Source organism: Panthera onca, chromosome C1, assembly GCF_046562875.1.
Source record: "Panthera onca isolate mPanOnc1 chromosome C1, mPanOnc1 haplotype 2, whole genome shotgun sequence".
Taxonomy (NCBI): domain Eukaryota; kingdom Metazoa; phylum Chordata; class Mammalia; order Carnivora; family Felidae; genus Panthera; species Panthera onca.
Window position 1 is genome coordinate 146161602 of NC_138346.1, and position 15468 is coordinate 146177069.

Below are 15468 nucleotides of genomic sequence, written 5' to 3' on the forward strand. Positions count from 1 at the left end.
AATGCCAGCTGGACATTCTGAGTCCTGTTTTATTTACGTGGAATTTTAATTGAGATTCTATGTAAAGACATAGGCCTCAACTTATTTACACTCGACTAAAGTAGAGGTCACACGAGAGAAGAACTGCTATTAGGCTGGCATTACAACAACTACTTTGCTTTCGACTTAACCACTTATCTATATTCCTTGAAATTTTCCCCATTTTCACTCACTTGCTATGTATCGAAAAGTGGTTTCTGTTCCTTTTGTAAAAACTCTAATTTTAGGCTGCTTACAGTTGTGTGGTATGGTAAAGTCTCTATGCCCACATTCGTTACGTCCAAGCATTTATACATTGACTAAACTATCATTGAACTGGCTAAGTCTTCACAATGAGAAATCCAGACCAAAGGCTTTCATGGTATTAGAGGAGTAAGTATACATATAGTTTTCAAGAGTTTCACAATGCCTCTCATTAGCAGGTATATATACACTGTGTACTTGTACATAAACACTGTGTCAAGTCTATATATACACACATATGTATATTCATATGTATATATACATATATATATACACACATATACATATACATACTGTGTAGCTACATACACATACTGTTTCAAGCATGCAATATATACATACATATACGTATCTATATGCTGAGTAGCAATGGTTCAAGCTGAAATACATTAGGTGATACATTAGATAATCTTCAAAACTATAATGATTTTTGAAACAGAAATAGCTTTCCAGAAGTGCTTTACTTTAACAAAAGTGGAAAAAGTATATATACATATATATTTCTATGATTATAAAAATAATTCAATCACTGAAAAGAAATTCATAATATACAGAAAAGTATAAAAACAAAATATACCCTCTAATCCTTTGAAACTAGCAAAAAATGCATGGGATATACTTTGTTATAAAACATATTGCTGAACTAGAAATACTGTTAATTTTGGACTATATATCCTTCTAGGAATATATATTTATATATTATTGATTTATAGGGCTTTTTTTTTCAGGGACAGAATGATCTTATGCACACCATGAATTATTCTTTTTATTATTTATGTATTTATTTATGCATTTATTTATTTTTATAATGTTTATTCACTTCTTGAGAGACAGAGACAGAGTATGAGCAGGGCAGGGGCAGAGGAGAGGGAGACACAGAATCTGAAGCAGGCTCCAGGCTCTGAGCTGTCAGCACAGAGCCCGATGTGGGCCTCCAACTCACGAACCATGAGATCATGACCTGAGCTGAAGTCGGATGCTTAACTGACTGAGCCACCCAGGCACCCCATGAATTATTCTTTAAAAAAAAAATGTTTAAGAAAGAGAGAGCATGAGCTATGGAGGGGCAGAGAGAGAGACAAACAGAATTCCAAGCAGGTTCCGTACTGTCATGCAGAGTCCAACTCAGGGCTCCATCTTGCGAACTGTGAGATCATGACCTGAGCCAAAATCAAGAGTCAGACACTTAACCAACTGAGCCATCCAGGTGCCCCCACCTGTTGATGAATTATTCTTCATCAACATTTCCAAATTTGTCTACAGACAATATGTTTATCAGAAAGCAGTTTGAAGGATGCACAAGAAATTCAGCTCTTCTACACACAAAATTCACAAAACATTCAATTGTCCCTGGAATTCTTTTTAGTTCTCTGGAATAAACAGTAGATTGTAATGAATAGGAAAAAGCAGCTGATTTCTCAGCATTAGACCAATTTCAAAGTAGCCCTGCCCTATTGTCACTTTCAGTCTCAACTATATTAATAGAAAATAGAGTTTTAAACTTTGTCTTGAAATTAGAACCACACATTTATGGAGAGACAAGGAACTTTGGAAATTACCAATTGCAAAAAAATTACCAGACAGAAACTTAGGGAGACAACAGGAAAGACAGACAGAATCAATGAGTCCTTGACTAATATCACTCAAATTATTGTGGAATATAACTGCAAACTCTTTTGATGCAATGACCATTTTAAGATCTGAAACTATTTTCTTATGGCGTGGGTAAGAATCCTAATTTATATCAGACTTTATATTATCCAGTAATCCTCCAGTGTCCTGACTTTATTAGATAACTTTGACATAGAAGAGGTAGAAGTTTAGAGCATGTTTCTTTTTGTCTTTCTTTTCTTTTTTTTTTCTTTGTGATTAAGACAAATATTGGTAACTAAAGGTCTCAAGCAGACTTTGTATTAATATAAGGACTTCTAAGAGAAATTTTTTTAACTTTTCAATTAAACTATAACATAGGGACTATAGAATGCTCAGGTGAAAAGTATACAGTCGGTGAAATATCACAAAATGTACATATCCCTATAATTATTACCCAGATCAAGAAAACAAAGACCTTTTTTTTCTAAGAAAAGTAACATTCACAGGTTATGGGAATTAGGACATGGATATGCCTTTGATAGGTCATTTTTTTAAACCTATCACGCTGTTCCAGTATGGATGAGCACTTAAGATATTACACTAGTTAGGGGTGCCTGGGTGGCTCAGTCGGGTAAGCATCCGACTTCAGCTCAGGTCATAATCTCACAATGTGTGGGTTTGAGCATCAGCTTGGAGCCTGGTGCCTGCTTCGGTATTCTGTGTCTTCCCCCCCACCGCCGCCCCCTGCCTCTCCTTCTGCCTCTTCCCTGCTAATGTCTTTCTCTTTCAAAAATAAATATTTAAAAAGATACTAAAGTAGCTATATTATAAATAAACACTTCTATGATTATTCTGCTTTGGAGGGAATGTGTATATGTGCCTGTTGACTATATAATTAGGAGGGAAATAGGCAGGCAATTGGCTACTTACACTCAACTTTAGGGTTTATGGCTTTAGGGGTGCCTGGGTGGTTCAGTCAATTAAGTTTCCAACTTCCACTCAAGTCATGATCCGTGGTTTGTGGATTCAAGCCCTGTGGTGGGCTCTGTGCTGACAGCTCAGAACCTGGAGCCTGCTTCAGATTCTATGTCTCCCTCTCTCTGCCCCTCCCCTGCTCATGCTCTTTCTGTCTCTCTCTCAAAAATAAACATTAAAAAAAAATTTTTAAATGACTTCAAATAAAAAAATGACTTCAAATCATCCTCAAAATTATAATGATTTCTAAAACAGAAACAGATTTTCAGGAGTAGCATTTTTACTACCATACCCATTTGTGTGTTTAATTAGCCTATTCATAGTAGATATATCGGTTTACAAATGATACACTCCTGCAAAATAGCCAAATAATGTGAAGAATACATTTTGTAATAAATACACATTTCTGATTCAACAGGCTGTGCATGACACCCTATAAAGAGGAGGAGCTGTTTGGCTTCAGAGAAGGAGAAAAAGAGGAGGGAAAGAAGGAACGGACGCTGATTCTGCCAAACCTCTCTGAAACATGCTGGGCACACCACCTCAGCAAAAAGTGGCATCACTGTAACAATAACAGCTCTCCTCAGTTGCAAGGGGTTGATACTCTCCTTCATGTTTGCTCATTACTCCCACAGTGGGAAGGATTCCCATATTGGAGAAGGATTTTTTCCTAAGTAGCTGGTCCAATTAATGATCTAACTCTGGTGTTTAGGTTCTGGCTGGCACACCTCAAGTAATATTGGGAAGCCTCTCTAACTACCAGACTCCAGGATGTCCTTAGACCTTGAACCCTTCAAAGAGCACTCAGGGGATCTAGATCAGGGAATTCAGAGCCTTGTACACTTCCTAGTATGAGCCTTTTTCTTAGATTATGCTGTATCTATTAATTCTGTTTCATCAACACAAATGCTGGTTTTGAGATCCTTGGAGCTATAATAATGACAAATAGGCAAAATGCAAGTCAATTGCTTTTAACAGTGGATTTTGACTGACATGATACCAAATTCATAAATTTGAAACTTCCTTAACCTTAAATGAACTATCCTTGAAAAGTTTTAAAAATGTATAACAGATACATGCAATTTTACAAGAATCTACCCACGTGTAATATTCACCACCTGGAAACCAATGTCAAGTCCAAACAGTTACTGTTTTAATTTCACAGTTTGGATCTTGAGACCAAAGGTGAAGATGTTCTTTCCAACTGGCCTCACTTACAAATCACTAAATCTGTTCTTGGGGAAAGAGGCCAAGGCAAGCGAAGGAAAGACCGAGTCTGGGCAGTCCCTGCAGGTAGTACCTGTGGTCACCATCGACGATGTGGCATGAAATGAATAGAAGGAGTTAGGTGTAAAAGAGGAAAAAAGGTACAGTCAGCTGAACCTGTGCCAAGGAACAAGGAACCCAAGTGTTTCTCAGAGGGTGACATAAAAGATCTTTTTCTTTTTCATATTTACAAATAGGTGATACCATATTTGGAAGGAAGCTATTTTTGTTCTCTAACCATTCATCCTACAAACAGGAAATCTTCCTAAATTTTCATCTTAGTGGTCTGCCATTCATTTCCCTTAAGGCTGCTGCTGATGAAACCTTGGCTGAGGACAGCAGGAGTTCTCATTACTGCTTCCAATATGGCCTCTGCTGTTACTCACAGTTTGGTGGCCTCCTTACCCCTGAAAGTCCACTATACCTTCTCTGACACCACCCAGTGAGAAGGGGGAAGGGTGCCTCATGATCACACAAAAAGAATGAGAGCCTAGGGGAGCCTGGGTGGCGGGGTTGGTTAGGCATCCCACAGGTCATGATCTCACTGTTTGTAAGTTTGAGCTTGGGATTCTCTCTCTGACTCCCTCCCCCCTCTACTCTCTCTCTCTCTCTTTCAGTATAAATAGAAACTTAAAAAAAAAAAAAAGAATGAGAGTCTACATTCCTAGTGGATTTTCTGACACCATTTAGGCAGTGGATAACGGTACCTCTTTACTCCTAGGTGAGGCAGAAGTCTAGGCCTTTCCTTGCTGTATGGGAGTCTGGAGGTTGGTCCACAGATTTTACTGTGCTGTTGGGCTGGAACAAAGTGCTTTGTCTAGAATTTTCTTGTCTTACCAAGTTGCCTCTTTTGTAGGCCTCTGGCTAAAGAAAATGTGCTTTGCTGAGGTTTTTTTGTTTGGGAGCCTACTGATATTTATGGGTTGTCAGCTTTTCCAGCACTAAAACTGGTACACAGCTAATTTGCCTTCTCCTCCCCTTCCAGAATCTTCTAAGGTTTGTTATGCCAACAATATCCAGGACAGTTAGTGGTAATTAGTGGGGGTAATAGGGAAAGCATTTCTCCTTTATCTTTCTGGAAACAGAAGTCTTCTCCTCAACACTGAATATTTTTTACTTAGGGTAAAAATAGTGGGGAAGATAAAAAGGAAAAGGCGCAGGAAAAAAATCCTCTCTTGACCCGTATTTCAATCACAACACAATCTTTTGCTCCTTTTCAAAGCAATATTTTGACAAATGGCATCCCCGTTTTTGAAGATTTTGAAATATGACACATACGTAAGAGTGCACAGAACATAAATGTAAAATATACAATATAAATATAATTTTAAAACAAATACCTAAATTACCACTAGGTATAGAAATTGAACATTTCTAAAATTCTAAAGGCACACATTTCAACTTCTGACAACCCTGCTAAGGGCCAACTAACATCACACATTTCACAATCCCTTTCTAGGATCTGATCATGTACATCTGAGCCCTAAATAACATTATTTACTTTGGCCTGCTTTCAGGCTTCACATAACTAGAATTACATTGTATGTATTGTATCTTGCTTCATTTGTTCAATAAGCTATTTGTAAAAGTCTCCTAGTTCATCGTGTGAATTGTAAGCTGCAAACGTTGAGCTGTACGAAGATAATTTATTCATTCTACGAAGATAATTTATTCATTCTACTATCAATAAGTATTTGGATTTTCAGGTTTATTTTTTATGAAATAGTAAAGATTTGTTGAACACAGGTATAAAACTCCCTTGCATAATAAACTCAGAAGTGGAATCCTTGGTCATAGAGGAAGGTTTGTCTTGGTATTGCTGAGTAGAAGGACCAGAAAATGCTTTCTAAGCTGTACCAAAGCCTCCTGAATAAGCTCTCTCTCCGGTGTCCCCTCTCTATTCCCCCTCCCTCTTCTCCTCCCATCAGGGTGATAGAACTCAAGCACAGCTCTGAACGTGTCTAACAATCTTCAAAGACTACCTGCCCTGGAATAAAGTGTATGATCCAGGTAGCAATTGATATATTTTTTAATTTTTTTAATGTTTATTTTTGACAGAGCGCGCAAAGCGGGGGAGGAGTAGAGAGAGAGGGAGACACGGAATCGGAAACAAGCTCCAGGCTCTGTCAGCACAGAACCCAACATGGGGCTGGAACTCATGAACCGTGAGATCATGACCTGAGCCAAAGTTGAACATTTAACTGACTGAGCCACCCAGGCACCCCAGCAATTGATCTTTCAACCTCAACCTCAAAGAGCCCGCTGGCTACAATAGACTCCAGCTGATTCCTAGCATTTACTCACTACCTTTACATATTTGCTCATTCCCTTCCTTTGCTTTCCAATCTCTGTTTGATGAAATCAAAGTCGTCCTCCAAGATCCAGCAGAAATGGTACCTTCTTGTGAAGCCATCTACATACAATTTTTCCAAGTACAATTAATTGTTGCTCTGAAAAAGACTCAAATGTTTCATTTGTAACATATTAGCACTGATCACTTCTTATTTAATTTACAGTATCTGCCCCTTCAAGGTATGGTTTTACCAAGAGTAAGAACTCTGCTTTGGTCGTTTTTAAATATCCATTAACAATGAGTTCCATATTGGGTTACACGCACTAGTAAAATGTGCCCTGGAGCGTTGCAGAAGGAAAAAAAAAAAAAACAAAAAAACACCTCATTGCCCAATTTGAATAATCCCAAATAAAGACAACTGAAAAAAATAAGAATTTAATTTCACCATGATACTACCTAAGAAGAGTACACTTTAATATTTAATATGAGGAAGTACGGTATACAGGCTCGTTGAGGTCAACTTTCCAATAAGAATGTGATTAATAGCATTACATAATACATCAAAAAAAAAAGAGATTTTAAAACAATATGAAATTTCATATTGAAATTCCTTTTATATGGTGGGGTACACTGTTATGATACAAGTTTGTCACATTAGGAACTTTAAAAAGCTATGAAAGTGAATCTCTAATATCTAAATGTTGGTACTTAGTTTCTACCTCATTATTGTCAGTCAATTTCACAAAAATATACTGGTGAAATTGGGTAAATCCTTAGTATCTTCTCAATTCACTCAGAACATTCTGGACATAAAAAAGCAGCAGACGAACCAGAGACCACATGGGTCTATTAAAACAGCTCCTACCTATGTCCATCCAGAAGACAACATAATGTCGTGAAAGACTAATTTCAGTTCCTGTTCTGTTGCTCAGTATAAGGGAATACAATTTTAAGATGCATTCAAATAGTTCACCTGTATGCCTCAACTTTATATGCCAGAATTATTGCTCAAACTGAAATTCAAATATGACAGGAAGGAAGCACCCTAACAGAACTAAAAACTGGAAACGAAGATAAAATGTTTGTAGCATTTGTCAGCTTAAAAAAAAAAAAAAAAAGTTGCTTATGATTCCTTTGCTCGTTTTAAATATTTAGAGTTTTTATTCGTTATTTTCTTTAAAGCAGAACCCGAAATTATATAAGCTTCACTCATACGAACACGTAGAGTAAAATTCAAGAAAAATATGCAACAAAATCATAGTGATTACCTCTGGACTGTTAATACTAGGTGTTTTATAAACGCATGTGCATATATGTATTTTATTATGAAAACAATACTCACGTTAACTACAAGCGTACTTTTTAAGGTAAGCGTGAGAAGAGAGAAAAAATAAGAAATAAGTAAATATTACAACCCCCACCCCAAGCCCATTCAAGGAAACCAGCCCCAAGGCATCCCGGGAAACCAGCGGTTTCCGGAGGAGCCAGACGCTGGCGGAGCGCGCGAGGGGCGAGCAAGAGCTGCTGAGAACTTGTCCCCTGACCGCAGCACCAGCGCCACGTAAGTTCGCTCCTAAACCCCGCTTTCCACGCGCGCTTCGGCTACCAGACTAACAACACAGGCCCACGCGCAGGCTCCGCGCCGCCCGCGGGAAGGCAGCGAGAGGCCGGCGCGGGGCGCTTTGCTCCCGCCACTCGGCGAGTGCGCGTCCACGCGGGCGCCTGGGGGGCGACGGCGCGCGCGCGCCACCGTCCCGGGAGGTGCTGCTCCCCCTCGGGCGTCCCGGGGAGCCCGGCGCGGGAAAAGGACCTGTGCCGGCCGCCGTGGCTGCGGAAGTGGGGGCCGTAGCCTTCCTCCGGCTGGCTGGCGGACAGACCCCCGACCCCTCCTCGCAGGGACGCCCGGTGGGGTCACTCCCTCCGGGCAGCCCCTCCCTCCTCAGGCCGCCACAACGGTCCTCAGCTCCCCAACAACTTCAATCCCAAAAGATGGTTTCTGGTTTATTTTGTATTGACTATATTGAATTACACAGAGGCTACAAAGCTGTGTTATATGGAACAATTCAGTCTCGTTTACACTGATCAACTGTTAAAAAGATAAAGTTTATTCATGTTTATGTATCATGTACTTTTTAAATACATGGTCCATGCACAAACTACATCAGAATTAAGTGGTTGCAAATACGGATGGAACACTTTAAAAAAATTTTTTAAAACATTTATTCATTTTTAAGAGACCGAGATCACGAGTGGGGGAGGGCAGAGAAAGAGGGATACCCAAAACCCGAAGCAGTCTCCAGGCTCCGAGCTGTCAGCACAGAGCCAGACAGGGGGCTCGAACCAAGAACCGTGAGATCACGACCTGAGCCGAAGTCAGAAAGCCTAACCAACTCAGCCACGCAGGTGCCTCATGGATGGAACATTTTTAATCATCACTCTAGATTACTCTTATGAAAAGTTTCTTTTGCAACTGTTGATTGGCTACAGATCTAATAGAATTATCTCATTCTACTTGCATAATTTGGCGTTAAACGCTTCTTTGCTTGGATATCTCAGCCCTCCAATAATATTTAATGTTATTGATCACTGCCTCCTTCCGGACATCCGCTCCAACAAGGCTTCTGAGGCATGTTCTCCTGGAACTCATAAGACCATTTCTGACCACTCCTTCTCAGTTTCCCTCATGTCTTATTCTGTCTGTAGTAACACCCAAAATATTAGTGTTCTCAGGGCTCCATCACCATTCCTTTGCTTTTCTCATTCCAACTTTATGCATCCTCTGGGCAAAGTGTTATAAGGATATTCCTACTGTTTCCATGCATACACTAGAGTCTTACAGATATAGAATGCATGTGTATCTAACTTCCCTGGGAGAACTTTCTACTAAGCCACACATTAGTTCATGATAGCAATGTTTATTTAGTATCCTGTATGAACTGAGAATTGGCTTCACATCACAGAACAATACATATAGCCTCTGCCCCCTTGAACTAACTATCAGGAGATACCGATAAGTATTATAAACTGTGAATAAATGCTTTTCTATCAGGAGATACTTGTATTCAGGGTTATGTAATTCCATTTGAATGTTCTATGAATATACAAGAAATTAAACATTTCTAGAAAAAATTCAACATCGACTGAATTTTATTTTTGTTACTTTTTGCTAACAAAGTTATTCAAGCTAAAAACCTAGGAATCATTTAGATACCTTCTAATCATCTTAATCCTTTAAATCATTCTATATTGTTACTTTTCAATTTTAACTCTCTTCATCTTTACTAACTTGCTCCTTCTAGAAACTTTTTTTGCTCAGTTTTCCTTCAGTGATATTAGATTATCCTTCTTTTTTGAGTATAGTTGTCACACAATGTTAGTTTTGGGTGTACAACTTACTGATTTGGCAAGTTTATACGTTCTGCTATGTTCATCACAAGTGCAGCCACCATCTGTCCTGCTACATTGCTATTACAGTATCATTGATGGCTTCTTTTGAAGCTGTTCCAAAAAATAGATACGCAAAGAAAACTTCCAAACTCATTCTATGAAGCCAGGATTACCTTGATTCCAAAACCAGACAAAGACCCCACTAAAAAGGAGAACTACAGACCAATTTCTCTGATGAACATGGATGCAAAAATCCTCAACAAGATACTAACTAGCCCACTGGATTCGAAAATACATTAAAAAAATTATTCACCACGACCAAGTGGGATTTATGCCTGGGATGCAAGGCTGGTTCAATATTTGCAAAACAATCAGTGTGATACATCACATCAATAAAAGAAAGAATATGAACCACATGATCCTCTCAATAGATGCAGAGAAAATATTTGACAAAATACAGCATCCTTTCTTGATAAAAAACCCTCTAGAATGTAGGGATAGAAGGATCATGACTCAGGATCATAAAAGCCATATATGAAACACCCACTGCTAATATCATCCTCAATGGGGAAAAACTGAGAACTTTCCCCCTAAGGTCAGGAACACGACAGGGATGTCCATTCTCACCACTATTATTCAACATAAGTGGAAGTCCTAGCCTCAGCAATCAGACAACACAAAGAAATAAAAGGCAGCCAAATTGGCAAGAAGGAAGTCAAACTTTCACTCTTCACAGATGACATAATACTCTATATGGAAAACCCAGAAGATTACACCATAAAACTGCTAGAACAAATCCATGAATTCAGCAAAGAGCAAAGTCTCAGGATATAAAATCAATGCACAGAAATCGGTTGCATTCATATACATCAATAATGAAGCAACAGAAAGAGAAATCAAGGAATCGATCCCATTTACAATTGCACACACACAAAAAAAAAAAACATAAAATACCTAGGAATAAACCTAACCAAAGAGGTGAAAAATCTATACACTGAAAACTATAGAAAGCCTATGAAAGAAACTGAAGAAGACACACAAAAAATGGAAAAACATTCCATGCTCATGGATTAGAAGAACAAATATCGTTAAAATGTTGATACTACCCAAAGCAATCTACATATTCAATGCAATCCTTACCAAAATAACACCAGAATTCTTCACAGAGCTAGAACAAACAATCCTAAAATTTGTATGGAACCACAATAGACCCGAATAGACAAAGCAATTCTGAAAAAGAAAACCAAAGCTGGATGCATCACAACTCTGGACTTCAAGCTGTATTACAAAGTTGTAATCATCAAGACAGTATGGTACTGGCACAAAAACAGACTCATAGATCAATGTAACAGAATAGAGAACCCAGAAATGGACCCACAAACATATGGCCAACTAATCTTTGACAAAGCAGGAAAGAACATCCAGTGGAATACAGTCTCTCCAGCAAATGGTGCTGGGAAAACTGGACAGCAACATGCAGAAAAATGAACGTGGACCACTTTCTGACACCATAACACAAAAATAAACTCAAAATGGATGAAAGACCTAAACATAAGACAGGAAGCCATCAAAATCCTAGAAGAGAAAGCAGGCAAAAACCTCTTTGACCTCGGCCACAGCAACTTCTTACTCAACACGTCTCTCAAGTCAAGGGAGACAAAAGCAAATATGAACTATTGGGACCTCATCAGGATAAAAAGCTTCTACACAGGGAAGGAAACAATCGGCAAAACTAAAAGGCAACTGACAGAATGGGAGAAGATATTTGCAAATGACATATCAGATAAAGGGTTAGTATCCAAAATCTATAAAGAATTTATCAAACTCAACACCTAAATAACAAATAATCCAGTGAAGAAATGAGCAGAAGACATGAATAGACACTCTTCCAAAGAAGACATCCAGAGGGCTAACAGACACATGAAAAAATGCTCAACATCACTCATCATCAGGGGAATAAAATCAAAACTACAATGAGATACCACCTCACACCAGTCAGAATGGCTAAAATTAACAACTTGGGCAATAACAGATGTTAGCGAGGATATAGAGAAAGAGGATCTCTTTTGCACTGCTGGTGAGAATGTAAACTGGTGCAGCCATTCTGGAAAACAGTATGGAGGGAGATTCCTCAAAAAATTAAACATAGAGCTACCCTATGATGCAGCAATTACACCACTAGGTATGTATCCAAGGGATACAGGTGTGCTGTTTCTAAGGGGCACATATACCCCAATGTTTATAGCAGTGCTATTGACAATAGCCAAAGTACGGAAAGATCCCAAATGTCCATTGATGGATGAATGGATAAAAAAAGATGTGGTATGTATGTATATATATACACATATATACATATATATGTATATGTGTGTATGTGTGTGTGTACACACACATACACACATAATGGAGTATTACTTGGCAATCAAAAAGAATGAAATCTTGCCATTTGCAACTACATGGATGGAACTGAGGGTATTATGCTAAGCGAACTTAGCCAGAGAAAGACAAATACCATATGACTTCACTTATATAAGGAATTTAAGATACAAAACAGATGAACATAAGGGAAGGGAAGCAAAAATAATATAAAAACAAGGAGGGGGACAAAACATAAGAGGCTCTTAAATACAGAGAACAAACTGAGGGTTACTGGAGGGGTTGTGGGGGGGGGGGGCTAAATGGGTAAGGGGCATTAGGGAGGACACTTGTTGGGATGAGCACTGGTTGTTATATACAGGGATGAATCACTGGAATCTATTCCTGAAATAGTATATTATAATCAGGAATTATAGTACTATAAGCTAACTAACTTGGATGTAAATTTAAAAGTAAATAAGTAAATTTAAAAAATAAAATTAATTTTTCAGGTGTGGAGTTTGGTGAGTTCTTTATAGATTTTGGATACTAGCCCTTTGTCCAATATGTCATTTGCAAATATCTTTTCCCATACCACCGGTTGCCTTTTAGTTTTGTTGTTTCCTTTGCAGTGCAGATCTTATGTGGATCTTGAGAAACTTAACAGAAGACCATGGAGGAGGGGAAGGGGAAAAAAAAAGTTACAGAGAGGGAGGGAGGCAAACCGTAAGAGACTCTTAAGGACTGAGAACAAGCTAAGGGTAGATGGGGGGTAATGGTGAGGGGAAAGTAGGTGATGGGCAGGGAGGAGGGCACTTGTTGGGATAAGCAATGTGTGTTGTATGGAAACCAATTTGACAGTAAATTATATTTTTAAAATAATAAAAAAATAAAATTAATAAAATAAAAAAATAAAAAACAACACCCAATTTTTACCTGGGCACATGACACATAGGTTGCAATGACAATGAGAAATTAGAATTTCTAATTTAAGTAGAATAAGAAATTACAACTAGAGAGATTAAACTCCCCAGGCTTCTTTGCAGATAATCTTGCCATGAGATGTAATTCTAGTAAATAATTGTAAGGAGATGTTATTATACATAATCATTTAAGAAATGTATTAAAGGGAGGAAACATTGCCTCTTTTTCCCTATATTCTTCTGCTGAGTTGAAGGTACATGTGAAGATAAGAAAATTTTGACCATGATGTGGCATGTTAAACAGCTAAGGCAGCATATGAAAGGAACCAGGGATGTTCAATTCTTATAAGAGAGGGGGAGAAAAAAAACACATACACACACATTAGGCCACCACGGCCAGCTGAATGGGTGCGGACTGCACATGCATTGGACTCTAAAGTAAGGGGAGCCAGGGACCAGGAACAGGATGAGTGTCAACAAAGCCTAATCACAGGAGCAAGCTCTTAGGGCTATAAAGTATCAACCTAATTCCAAGACATGACCTACAGAAAAGCCCATATTCTCCATGAAGGCAAAGCAGAAGGAATCAGATCTCAATCCCAGTATAAGGCAGGGGGAGCTGACAAGGGGTTTTATCCAGTAAAACAAGCTAATCAGAAAGGTCCAAAAGGGGGACAGCTGTAACCCATTTGCAGCAGCCCTTTCGGAACAACTTTTGGGGAGTGGCCTCCCTCCCTGAATCCATGCTGGTGGTTGGGGCCATGCTGGAATGTCACAGGCATGAAGGACCCCTGGGAGCAAGGCAGTGGGAACAAGGCCTCCCACTGATCACAAACCCTGGCTACCCAGTAGGGAATATTGCTCCTGAAGGCAGAATTGGAGTCAGTGGCCTTGCCAGGGAGGTGCCAGGGCCTGCTGGCCAGGTGACCCTCTAATAAGTGACACCTGGGGGCCCTGGCTGCTGGAGAAGCCTGTGACCTCTCTAGTGCACAAATCCAAATGGGGATTGGCTGTTGCCAGTTTAAAGCCACCCCTCAGAATGATTTTCACCAAGTGAACTTCCTCCACCCTGGAGTCTCTGAGGGGGCTAGAGACTGGCCCAAGCCCCACAGACAAGGAGGGCTTAGGCTGCCCCAAGCCAGCTGATGAAGTGTCTACTACCTATGTGTGGTCTGAGCGGGGCAGGGTAGCCAGGCACCTGGAGCAGGGTTAGTGCGGGCAGAGGCTGACTCACAGGGCACACTCTTGGAAGTACAAGTCATCTGCCTAATTCCAAGCCCTAAATTACACAAACGTGCACATTCCCCCTGAAAGCAGAGCTGGAGGAATCTGGATTGCCTTACCTGGTTCTGGATGGACTGGCTAGTGCACTGACCTTCCATTAAGATATACCTGGGAAGGGCGCCTGGGTGGCTCAGTCGGTTAAGCGGCCAACTTGGGCTCAGGTCACGATCTCGCGGGTGAGTTCGAGCCCCACGTCAGGCTCTGTGTTGACAGCTCAGAGCCTGGAGCCTGTTTCAGATTCTGTGTCTCCCTCTCTCTGACCCTCCCCTGTTCATGCTCTGTCTCTCTCTGTCTCAAAAATAAATAAAAACGTTAAAAAAAAAAAAAAAAAAGATATACCTGGGAGACTTGAATCTTGGAGAAGCCAGGACTCCATTATGCAGCAGGTTCAAACGGAACCTGTCGCCCAGTAGCACCTGAAACCTCAGGATTTTCAGGAGATGGGCTGCTTCCACCGTGGAGGGTACACCAGTAGTCACGGAGAGTCGAGCTCTACAGGTCGGGAGAGCGTAGGCGCCCCAGGCCAGCTAATTGGGTGCTTTATGCGCGTGCGCAGTCTGCAAGGAGCCAAGAACCAGCAGCCGGCAATTGGCCAAGTAAGCATGTGCATATCACAAACTCTACCTACCCAATGGGGTATAGTTTCTTTGAAGCCAGAGCTGGGGCAATCTCCGTTGCCTTCCCAGGTTCGGGCGGCACTGCCTGGCTGAGATTCCTCCCGTGACAGACTCCTGCAAACCTTGATTGCTGGAGAATCCTTGGATCGTATCAGGCAGCCAGTCTAAATGAGAACTCACTGTGGCCAGTTTAAAGCTACTGCCTCAAAAAGGTTTCAGGATATGGACTCTCTCTGCCCTGGAAGCTACGGAGGTGGCTGGGGCCTGGAGGAAGTTCTACAGGTACGGAGGACCCTGGCTACCTAAGGGTGGCTGATGGGAGGCTTACTGTGCATGCGCAGGCATTGCAGGGTAGCATAGCCCTGGGCCTTGGAATAGTGCAAGTGTAGGCAGGTGTCCGGTCTCATGAACAGGCTTTTGGAGGTGCAAGGCATCTGTCTAATCCTACGCACTAGGTACCCAATAGGGAATATTTCTGAAGGCAAACTGGAGA